General features: G+C 40.0%; 1 protein-coding gene across 1 annotated transcript in view; it reads right to left on the minus strand.

The window, feature by feature from the left end:
- The window catches only part of ca10a (carbonic anhydrase Xa), a 322,634-nt gene that overhangs the window by 237,541 nt on the left and 72,472 nt on the right, over positions 1-12,621 (minus strand). The window lies entirely within an intron of this gene.

The following is a 12,621-nucleotide window of genomic DNA, read 5'->3' on the forward strand; positions in this document are numbered from 1 at the left end:
CCAAGTGGATCATCATAGCCTTGCCATATTGGTCCATTTGATTGACCTTTATTATAATTATGTATTTATTTGATTTGATTTTCGGTTGTTACAGACGGGACAGACATGACTGGGGGATAGGACAGGGAGAAAGAATGAAAGAAAGAGAGGGAGAGAAAGAAAAATAGAGGGGAGAAGAGACGGTGAGAAAGAGGAGAAGAAAAAAAAAGAAAAACAAACAAAACACCTGGATCACCTGTATGGAGATAAGAAAAAACAGAAAAGAAAACAAACAAAAAAGAGCAACATAATAAATACAACACCATCACAATAAACTAGCTAACAGTAGGTACTAAATATTACATGTTATTGTGCAGTATGCAAGATCGACAGCGCACAATGTGCCTTGAGGTAGCAGCCAAGAAAGGTGTAGTCCGTGTCTGTGAACACCTGTGTATACACTTGTGTGCATCAGTACGCTTGTATTCAAAAGGTTTCTCCGTGTAACGATCTGCTAGGGAGTGTGGCAAACCATAGCCCCGTCCCCCAGGGCATGAAGCAGGTATGGAGGAGATCCAGGCCCCAGACATCCAGAGGCCCCAGAATACGAGGACCCAAGGAGGACCACCAGGGGGGCAACCGTGCCACCCTCCTGGGAAGAGCTGAAAAGAGCCCCAAACGAGAGGTCACCCAGCAGCCACGGAACAGAGGCCAGAGGGGGTTGCAGTGACGTGCACGCGGGCTCTGCCGGCAGCCAGCTGTGCCAGAGAGGACTGAGGGAACCCCACCCCCCAAAAGGGGCCCAGCCGGGCCACAGGCGCCAGGGCATTCTAAACCCTTGTTTATATTATTTAAAAAGACATTAAAACTATTTCTGATTAAAGTATCAAGAACGCTATTAAGACCTTTCACCTGTGCTGTCTCTTTAATGTTTTTATTTAATACTCTCCCAATGGATTTGTTCTAAGTGTTTTAATGTGAGAGCAGATGTAGTGATGACAATAAAAATATTTATGCCCCTGAACAACTATTAATAAAGATTATGAGGGGAAAAGAAGTTGCTGAGGGGAAGGATATCTGGAGTTCTCAGCATTTTTATCTTAATTTTGAGCTTTTTGTGAATTACAGTGCTTTGAAAAACTGAAAATAATAATTGAAAGGCAACTGCTAATAATGATCTGCAACAATTCATTGACATAATCAATTACATCAACTATAAAAATTCATTAACCAAAATTGTATTGTCAATGCATCAACTAATACCACGTAAATGTGTTCTCTTTCAAACATTCGTTTCGGTGTCTTACTATGGGGAACGCTCTCTCAGTGTTGTCCTCAGAAGCCTCTACAGTGGGGAAAAAAAGTATTTAGTCAGCCACCGATTGTGCAAGTTCCCCCACCTAAAATGATGACAGAGGTCAGTAATTTGCACCAGAGGTACACTTCAACTGTGAGAGACAGAATGTGAAAAAAAAATCCATGAATCCACATGGTAGGATTTGTAAAGAATTTATTCGTAAATCAGGGTGGAAAATAAGTATTTGGTCAATAACAAAAATACAACTCAATACTTTGTAACATAACCTTTGTTGGCAATAACAGAGGTCAAACGTTTACTACAGGTCTTTACCAGGTTTGCACACACAGTAGCTGGTATTTTGGCCCATTCCTCCATGCAGATCTTCTCGAGAGCAGTGATGTTTTGGGGCTGTCGCCGAGCAACACGGACTTTCAACTCCCGCCACAGATTTTCTATGGGGTTGAGGTCTGGAGACTGGCTAGGCCACTCCAGGACTTTCAAATGCTTCTTACGGAGCCACTCCTTTGTTGCCCGGGCGGTGTGTTTTGAATCATTGTCATGTTGGAAGACCCAGCCTCATTTCATCTTCAAAATTCTCACTGATGGAAGGAGGTTTTGGCTCAAAATCTCACGATACATGGCCCCATTCATTCTGTCCTTAACACGGATCAGTCGTCCTGTCCCCTTGGCAGAAAAACAGCCCCATAGCATGATGTTTCCACCCCCATGCTTCACAGTAGGTATGGTGTTCTTGGGATGCAACTCAGTATTCTTCTTCCTCCAAACACGACGAGTTGAGTTTATACCAAAAAGTTCTACTTTGGTTTCATCTGACCACATGGCATTCTCCCAATCCTCTGCTGTATCATCCATGTGCTCTCTGGCAAACTTCAGACGGGCCTGGACATGCACTGGCTTCAGCAGCGGAACACGTCTGGCACTGCGGGATTTGATTCCCTGCCGTTGTAGTGTGTTACTGATGGTGACCTTTGTTACTTTGGTCCCAGCTCTCTGCAGGTCATTCACCAGGTCCCCCCGTGTGGTTCTGGGATCTTTGCTCACCGTTCTCATGATCATTTTGACCCCACGGGATGAGAACTTGCGTGGAGCCCCAGATCGAGGGAGATTATCAGTGGTCTTGTATGTCTTCCATTTTCTGCTGATTGCTCCCACAGGTGATTTTTTCACACCAAGCTGCTTGCCTATTGTAGATTCACTCTTCCCAGTCTGGTGCAGGTCTACAATACTTTTCCTGGTGTCCTTCGAAAGCTCTTTGGTCTTGGCCATGGCGGAGTTTGGAGTCTGACTGTTTGAGGCTGTGGACAAGTGTCTTTTATACAGATGATGAGTTCAAACAGGTGCCATTCATACAGGTAACGAGTGGGGGACAGAAAAGCTTCTTACAGAAGACGTTACAGGTCTGTGAGAGCCAGAGATTTTCCTTGTTTGAGGTGACCAAATACTTATTTTCCACCCTGATTTACGAATAAATTCTTTACAAATCCTACCATGTGGATTCATGGATTTTTTTTTCACATTCTGTCTCTCACAGTTGAAGTGTACCTCTGGTGCAAATTACTGACCTCTGTCATCATTTTAAGTGGGGGAACTTGCACAATCGGTGGCTGACTAAATACTTTCTTGCCCCACTGTATATCATTACTCCAGCCAGCATTGGCTGGCAGTCGTGACCCTTGCATCAGGGAGGGGCCACACTCCTCCCTATAAAAGGGTGTGACGCAGCGTCACCCGTCATTCAATTTCCTCTTCTTGCTTCTTAGAAACCTCATCTCTCCTGACTGTGAACGTGAGTGCTAGCCTAACTGTCCACACGAGCAAGCTAACACCTTGGTCACCGGGCGCTAGCACGGTTCACGTTTCAAGTCGCCTGCTCTTCACCACAGAGCCAGGTCGGAGAGTGTGTTAGCTGTCACCACGCACCTAGTACAACAGCTAGCTGACCAAGCTAACTATCTTTGCTACACACGGTGACCAAGCCAAGTAGCACAAGCGCTAGCCACCACACTAGCTAGGTCATACTAGCTCACCATAGCTACCCGACCGAAAGAAGAAAAAAGATCAGCGTTAGCTGTCCAGCCATTCCAAGCTAGCTACACCAAGCTTCCTTAATATGGCAGACTGCAAACCGCTGCCCAGAATTTGCCCCTGCGGTTGCAAAATCTCAGGTTCAGATACACATGACGCGTGTGTGATGTGCTTCGGGCTGCAACACGCCCAAGTGGCTATTTCCACACCGGGTTCATGCGAACACTGCGCTCGCTTCACCCTAAAAAGCCTTCGCTGAAGAAGGACCCAATGCTGTCTCCAATCGGCCCGCCCACTTTCAGGAAGACATCTGCTGTGATGAAAACTACTACCCACTGCTGTGTATTTTAATTATTGTAAATTTAAAAGTTGCTTTTACATGGATTAAAAGTCTGTCTTGGTATTTAGTTGATCAATAGGCTGGTGTGGAAAACTGCTGCCACATCGCCCCCTCAGCCTCTACTTCGTGGATTCTTATTCGTATAATTTGGGGGTGTTGATTAATTTAAGATAACATAATCATCCTGTTGTAAACAGGCTCCTGTAAGGCAGATTAAATCGATTTGTTGATCAGTTATTAACTCATGTAGTAACAAAGACCAAATGTTTAATAATGCACATTTCACTGTTTCTTTTTGGTGCTGTTGATGATACTGTATTGTTCTTTCTTGGTGATTTTTTATGTTTAAGTCATTTTTGCTGGTTTTTAGCTTGTTTTGAAGACATGCAGCAAAGGGCCGCAGATCAGACTCGAACCTGGTGCTTCGAAAGTGGTGCTCAGTTAAGCAGTTTAATTGGGATTTAACATTACTCTATCAGAGAAACTATAATATAAAACCAAATTTGTGATCAGTAATAGTCATTTCTAATTCTGTTTTGTTCTGGTTTACTAGTATTAAGCAAAGGCATATAGATGAGATCCAAATTTAATGCACCATAAGTATAACGTAGACTAAAGCATTTTCCATCATTTGTAAAGGGTGAACATGGCATCAGTTAGCTTCTACTCATTTTTAATCAGTCTCTAAAACTGTTTATTCAGCCAATTTAATTATGACACTAATTAGTTAGTGCTTTGCAAATGCTCTAGACTCACACTGTGTTAGAACAAGGACAAGGCCAACCCCACCAAGAAAAGTTTAGGGGAAACACTAATGTTTTTTTTCCTTCAGCTCCTGTGATGAACTACAACGTAAGTATCGCCAGTCACTACTGTTTAATGTTCAATATAGTTTGAAAACTGCATTGAATTAATAATGATGAATCCATTTTAGGCTTTGTATCATGTAGGACTCCATAATATCAAAGAAAGTGGACCACTAAATCTAAAATTAAGAAAGATTAGAAAACTAAAGACTGTATTAAATAGAAATGTTAGGCTTTTCTCTTTGCTCTTTTAAGCTCTCACTGTTGGGTTTTCCTCAAATATAAAGAGGAAAAATAAAGACTGTTTGTACTTAATTGAAGAGTGAAGAGAAACTGGGTGAGCAGCGAGAGCTACTTGGCTTGAACAGGCAAGAAGCAAATCCAAAGAAAAACAATGTCATTAATCAGTTAGAGGAAGGCAAGCATGCTAGCAGGGAATGCTACAATGAACACAGCAACTGCCTTTGCAAGATGAAAAGGAATTTAAGTAAAGGAAGGACAATAAAACCAGAGATTTGTGTTGCTTATTTAAGCACCCACACTAAAAATGACATGTGAGTGTACAGCATGTTAAAATGCGATGCAAAGCATGCCTAAATAAGGAGTTGAAAGTGAGATTGCTCCCTGTTGCAATGCAGTTGCCTCTACTGCCCTGTTACTAGTGGCTTTGAGAAAACATTGTTATTTCATTGAAAATTTTCAGTGAGTGACAACAGGTTCAACCAAATAGCTTCCACTATTATAAAAACAGCAAAAAGCTGCTAATAAATTAAAAAAAAAAAAATCACACCATTTTTCAAAAAAACTACATTATCCCACAGCACAGTCTTTAGAAACAGACGCTACCAAAACTGGATTTGTTGCTCTAAACCAAATTATTTTACTTTGATCAATCTATTCTTACTAATGCTAGCAAGCAGTGAATGCCACATGCATGTTTGTGCTGATGTTTTTAAACTTCAACTCTAATGTGCTGTCATACCACCACTTTCTTGGAAAGTAAGGATTTTTCCTTTTGGTGCAAATGAAATCAAAGATGACTAATTATTAGCAGAAGGATAGCAGAATCAGGTTCTTTGTGGGATTATCACTGTCTGCAACATTTTCATTATACTCATTATATTTATTAGAGCCACTGTTTATAAGCAATTATCAGAATACATGTTGAGGTAGTTTGTATAAAGTTGTCTCCATGGTGATTTAGACTGTGGTTTAAATCACACTGTAGCATGAGTTGTACTTCAGCAGTCTGGGTAGACTGCCATGTTTGTTTTGATGTTTGTTTGTTTTTTGTGAGAGTTGCTGTAAGTCTGGAAATTTACTGTTGCAAATTGATCTATGGGAAGTGCAGTGTAAAAAAAATTTAGGGAAAACTATGTGAACAAACACTCCTAATGACAGTTTGAATTCAGCTAAAAAAAACAAGCTGATCAAGGCAACTACAACTAAATTACTTAAAAGTGTAAAAATTTAGCTTCTTTTGGCTGCTCTATTGTGACAAGGGGTTGCCATAGTGAGTAAATAAGCTGAATAAACTGCTTCTCTGCAAACAGAACATTGAAACACTTCTGTCTCAAATCAACATGAACCTTCTGCTCAACCATCTCCAATGTGCAGAAAGGTTTTATGGCAGAAAATTTGAACATTTATGACTGGTATGAGTGAATAATTGAAATATTAGCTTTTCGAGACATATATTTTTTGAAAGATCAACACACTTTCAGGCCTTTTTTTGTATTCTATCTTTTATAGTTTATGAGATATTTGGGTTCAAACATTGCAGCAGGTGTGCCGGGGGGAAAAGACAGAAAGTGGGTTGATGGACTATTTTAAAATATATATGTATATTTTGGAAAGTATTCATGGGAAGTTAAAATTTCACAGGACTCATTATACATGTTCAAACTTTGGACCATATATGATTTATGCAAATTGGAGATGGACCCGTAGAAAATATTCCAAGAATTGGTTGATTTAATATGGGGTCTGCCACTCACCAGTTTCTAAGCTTTTGTTTTTAGCTTTAACTCAGCCAGTATATGAAATGTAAATTCATCATATCATAATTCTTTGCTTACCTTGTTCTCTCTTGCCAATTACTGGATTACGAGACTGAATTACATCAGATATTCTGATGTGCCAGATGTAGCAGAGCTATAAAAATATCCTCTGCTGCTGTAGTTAAGTCTATGTGCAGAATCTACATGGATTTTTTGCCACCGACAAAAGAGGAGATGGATTAAATCTTAAAGATATAGTGCAAAAGCATGAAAATCCAGCCAGCCAGCTATTGATGCATCCATTTATCCAGCCATCCATCTTCTTCCACTTATCTACTGCAGAGTCAAACAGAGGCTGGATCCCAGCTGTTATAAGGTGAGAGGAAAGGTACATCCTGGACAGGGTGCTAATCTGTTGTAAACATGAGAATACATACAGTGACAAAACATGTTCACTGGATGGTGACTGAAAGTGACCTGGATCACTGTCAGTGTTGGTCAAGTTACTTGAAAAAAGTAATCAGTAACTAATTACTGATTACTTCCCCCAAAAAGTAATCCTGTTACTTTACTGATTACTTATTTTCAAAAGTAATTAATTACTTAGTTACTTTTAAAAAACACTATTTACAACCTGAATAGGTGATAAAGCGATAGATCTTTCAGCCCAAGTCTACTTTTTCTACATAATCCATCATACAAAATGTAATCAAATGGAAAGGTCCATTTTTAAAATTTGTTTTATTAGTTTTAATCTTTTAACTTTATGCATCAAGCAAAAATTTAATTGTATGCAACATTCTCTGACTGGAAGAAATTTGTTTAATATTGAAACCTATTTTCTGCACATTCCAGCACATAAAATAATTTTTTTGTGTGTTTACACTCAGTCTTCCAAATAGACGCAAGTAAAACACAGCAGAAAATAAATAAAGTCAAAGACTAGCGGTCCTTTTGCTCTATTTTCACCTGTAAAGCAGGAGTGGGGTAGGCGGAGGCTTACCCTGGTGCAGGTGTGCCGCAGCAGTCAGTTGAAAAATCCGCGAGTGTCTCTGTGAATTTCCGATTACGTCGTAGCTACTCGGTGCTTGCTTGGACGTTTAGGGGGGGGTTTTTCGCTGTAAAAATAATTTTCTTCCCACGCACAATGCTAATGGACGCTAATGTTTTTGTCACTTTTTATGGAATCAAACTCAAAGGTCAGTACTTCCACGCTTTAATCGCTGCACGCTCATACTCTCTCCCGCACTCGATATATGATCCATTGTTGCTCTGCACACAGCTGTTGTCACGAACGTCGCACTCGCTTACGTCACTGTCATGAGACATTCTCGCAAAAAAAAAAAATCACAGTTTTAGTAACGCAGCGTTCCTACGGGAAAGTAACGGTAATCTAATTACCGTTTTTGCAATTGTAATCCCTTACTTTACTCGTTACTTGAAAAAAGTAATCGGATTACAGTACTGCCCATCTCTGATCACTGTTCATTATTAGTTATTATTCAGTAACTTTACATTTTTTACATTGTTAAGTATTGGAGAAATATTGGAGGAACTCATTAAGGATAATCCATGACTGGATTATTTATAATAGAAAAATATATACATTGGCTACAGAAAGTATTCAGACCTTTTTATTTATGTATTTAAGATTGTTTTAAATTTTAAGGGGGAAATTATTTTTTGCTAGTTACCCATACATGTGTAGGGGATATTAGCCCCTCTATGTAGGGGTATGGGAATGTACAAGTTGCCCTGAACGACTGAGAGGTGATGGGATCTGGGTCCCTTTTATAACTGTAAAAATGTTTTCATTTATCTGGCTGCTGCAGGTATGGAAGAGGGGCTCCAGGGTTCAAGTTTAAGAACCAGCGCCTGCCTGGAGCACGCTGTGCTGTCAGACAACTGCAGCTTTGGTCTAACATAAACATTGAACAGTCACTTTTAAAGAATGTGAAACTCTGATTTGTTTGGACAGCTCCTTTAAACATCAACCATCCACCAGACAGCGTGGGTCCAAAGATGATGAATGGCATGAAACAAAAAGTAAAACAAAAAAATTCTCAGGCTATGAGATGGGAGCGCTTTCGCAGTCGAACGAAGCATGAGGAACAACCACGGCATTATCTGGATGGCAGGGTAACCTGTTCACCGCTGACTCACTTTTTTCTTGGCGTCAGGTCCATAGAGGGAGCCCAATCTCAGGCCAACAACAGACAACATTAAGGCGAGGTCGCTAAAGCCCTCCTGAAGACTCGTTAGCTCCCAGTGAAAGGGCCAGCCTTGCTGCCTCACTCTGAACGTTCACTTCACAGCCAAAACTCGGCCAACACGCAACTGCAAATGGTGATGGATCTTAAAGAAAAGCGCAGTTAAGGTTAGCTATCGCTCTGACTCCCCGTGACCACGCTGTCTACTTCAACGATGGCCTGCAGCGCCACACATTCGTAGCTGCAGAAGTCAAGCCTTCTGCTCTGAGTGAAATGTTTGGTAAATCTCGGGTTTATAATAGCAGCAACATTAATGAGACTGGGACAGCTCTGTCTTAACGTGGTGACTCTGTTTATTGCCAAGCTGCAACAACCAACACACACAGTGCAACCACCAGAGGGTACTGCATGAACCATTGAATTACCTTACCATAACATCCCCCCTTCTGAGTACATTATAAACTATAACATTTTCTCTATGAATTCACCTTTATGTCAATACTGAAATCACTACAGCTTAACTAGTTGCTGGATATTTCAAGGCTATTACATTAACTCAAATCTTTAACAAACATTTATTGCCTTTATTGCCTTGGGATGAAGTAACATACCTTAAAATTGGAACTTTGAGTAGCTAATTCTATATTTAAAAAAAGAATAATTATTTGACAAATTATTATTATTATTTATTTCCCGAAGTGTAATGTTACCCTCACAGGGTAACATTACACTTCAGTTTTACATGAACAATCAAATGAACAATGTTCTCATCAATGACAATGATGAGGCTGCCTACAGAGAGGAGGTGGATCGTCTGGCTGAGTGTTGCGACACCAACAACCTGCTGCTCAACACCGAGAAGACCAAGAAGCTCATTGTGGACTACAGGAGGAATGCTGACCCACCTTTAATATAGATGAGTGGATACCCATCTATATTAAAGGGACGGATGTGGAGCGTATGAGCAGCTTCAAGTTCCTGGGAGTCCACATTTCCGAGGATCTCATCTGGATGACCAACTGCTCCAAGATGGTCAAGAAAGCTCACCAATCCTTCTTCCTGAGGACTCTGAGGAAGAATCACCTGTCATCAGACATCCTGGTGAAATTCTATCGCTGCACCATCATGAGCATCCGGACCAACTGTACAACAGTCTTGAATGGGAACTGCTCGGACCAGAAGGCGTTGCAGAGGGTCGTGAAAACTGCCCAGCACATCGCCAGAGCACCACTTCCTGCCATAACTGACATCTACAGAAAGCGGTGTCTGAAAAGAGCTGGGAAAATCATCAAAGACCCCAGTCAACCAGCACATGGACTCTTCACCCTTCTGCCCTCTGGGAGGCGCTACAGGAGCCTCCAGGTACCGGAACAGCTTCTTCCTTATATTAGCCACATATCTCACCGATTTAAACTGCACTACTGTAAATGCTGTATAGACAATCATTCTGTACAATACGATAATTATAATTCTACAACTGTTTACAACTTGCATAGTTCATATTTCATATTTCTGTATAGTTTTATATTTCATATTTCTATTTATATCCTGTTCATAGCCTGTTGTTGGGCTGACAAGATGAATTGATTCAAAGCTTTAGTATTTACCAGACTTTTAAAAATATACGTTTTTTGTTCATGTGTAGAAATGTTTTTTTAATACGCCGAGAAGTGCTTTTTGATATATTTCTGATTAGAAATTGCCTCTTGACAAGGAGAAAGGGCAGCAGAGAATTTTTTTGAGCAGGGAAAAATCCTCGACACACACAGACAACAGAGGCCAGGTGCTGCTGTTCTTTTGTGTATCTATCTTTCCATCTGGGGGAGAGGAGCACAATCTCTGCAGCCTCTTTGAGTTGACTTTTTAAAACAGTGAAACATGGCAAAGGAAGTCACACAATACCCATAACAAATGTTGTGGCTTTACTAGGTAGGTACTACACATTGGCATTTACACAGATTTAAAAAAAAAAAGCTGATGGACATGGTCTTTCCTGCTTTGGTTTCTCTTTTTTGTGGTTTTCTGAATCATATTACAGGCACTTTATCTATTTGACTAAGTGGATTAGAAAAAATGGACGCAATTAAAAGTCACTACAGAAGACAGCTAGCTACCCAGCGCTATTTTTTGGCTGTAAAATGAAACAACATCTACAACAAATCTTCTCTTAATGCTTGTGCAGGCTGATTTGATTACAAGTCTTCAGCAATCACAGTAGAAAAAAGCACCAGCGGTCTGCATATTAAATCTTTTTGGGCATTCAATAAAAAGAAACAAAGAGCAGGTCCACGACCTCCTCAGATCTTTACACAGCTTGTTGGTTAATGGGCTGACTTATCTCAAATTTGGGGTAATTTGCTAAAAGCAAAAGCACTGATCAGATCATTTCAAGGAAAATCGCAGGGGCAGAAGAGGTTGGAGGAACCTCATCTCTGGTAATTATTCAGCCTCTCTCTCTCTGTTTCTCCATATGTGCTTTTGTCCTAGACTGAATTCAAATATCACTTCTCTTTTCAGCACGCTTCATTTAGGATTATTCTGGAATAATGCTTGTGCTTTTCTGCCACATTTGACAGTAGATATGCCATGCACTGTGTTTGCGTGCATATTTACAATGTCATTGATTGGAACTCATTTGGTTATCTGGTTCCCCTGTGGCATTTTGATCTCATTTCAACTACTGTAGCTAAGAACAAATTACTGTTACTGTTACCTTCAGTTTAATGACAACAGTGGAGCTATGGTCAGCCACACTCTTTCAGTACTGCTTTATATCCACTGAGGGTATTTAAAAGCTGAACATAGCTTCCAGGTCTGAAATGCAACGTTATTGCAGAAGCTTTTTATATGTCCATTTTTTTAAATGCTTGGCAGGGGGTGACTCTTCAGCAAAATACTAACCCCAAGTTCTTCTCCAATGCATCTATCAGAGTGTGAATGTATGAAAAGGACGTAAGCATAGAAAAAGTGTGTGTGTGAATGAGACTGGTTCTTATATAGCACTTTTCTAATCTATCTGCGCACTTAAAACACTTTAAACAACTTGCTCATTCACACCAGCACTTTTCTAGGTTTACAATGCTACCTAACTAACATTCATAGTCCGATGGATGCATCGGAGAGGAACCTGGGGTTAGTATCTTGCCCAAGGACATTTGGCATGCAGAATGGAATCAAACCAACAACCTTCCGGTTAGTAGGTGACCCACTCTACTACCTGAGCTACAGCCACGGCTATAGCCACCTATATGTTGAATAAAGTGCTTTGAATTCTCAGGTGGAGAAAAAAGTACCAGTCTATTAACCAAAACTTTATGGTGGTTTTTGTTATTTATCACCCATTTGGAAACTGGTAATGTTTAAATCTAGCTGCTTTGGTCAAGGGTGTAATTATCTGACAAATTGCCAACTGTGTGTTACAGCCCATTCAAGAAGTTTGTGTTTGACTTTTGGTGATTTAAAATTTAGTATTTTATTTGTCTCTTATTTAGCAGTAAACTATTTATTTCAGTGTCTAAATAAGACACTGTTTACTGCTTCAAATAACACTTTTCACTTATAAAAATATGAGTGAAAACTGAAAGGGTTAAATTACGAAGCTTTATGCAACAACTCCGATTTTTTATTTTGAACAGAAACAGGTGACATTGTGCTGCAATTGTCAACAAGTTATTCTTCAAATCAGTGCATTGAGAGCCAAAAACAAGAGAAAGGAAAATGGAACATTTATAGTTTGTACCAGGTCAAGGACGGCAAATGGACCTTACAAGTAGAGCTGGGCGATATGAGATTTTTTCATATCACGATATGTTTTTTTCATTTCAGGCGATAACGATATCTATCACGATATAAGCCAAATAACTATATTTGTAAGATTTAAATGTGCCGTTGCTCACAAGTAAAATGTGAAATAATCAGCAGCTTGTTTTGATTTAAATAT

The sequence above is a fragment of the Pundamilia nyererei genome, unplaced genomic scaffold (genome assembly GCF_000239375.1).
Source record: "Pundamilia nyererei isolate P.nyererei 1_Seehausen unplaced genomic scaffold, PunNye1.0 scaffold00005, whole genome shotgun sequence".
In the NCBI taxonomy this organism is placed as follows: domain Eukaryota; kingdom Metazoa; phylum Chordata; class Actinopteri; order Cichliformes; family Cichlidae; genus Pundamilia; species Pundamilia nyererei.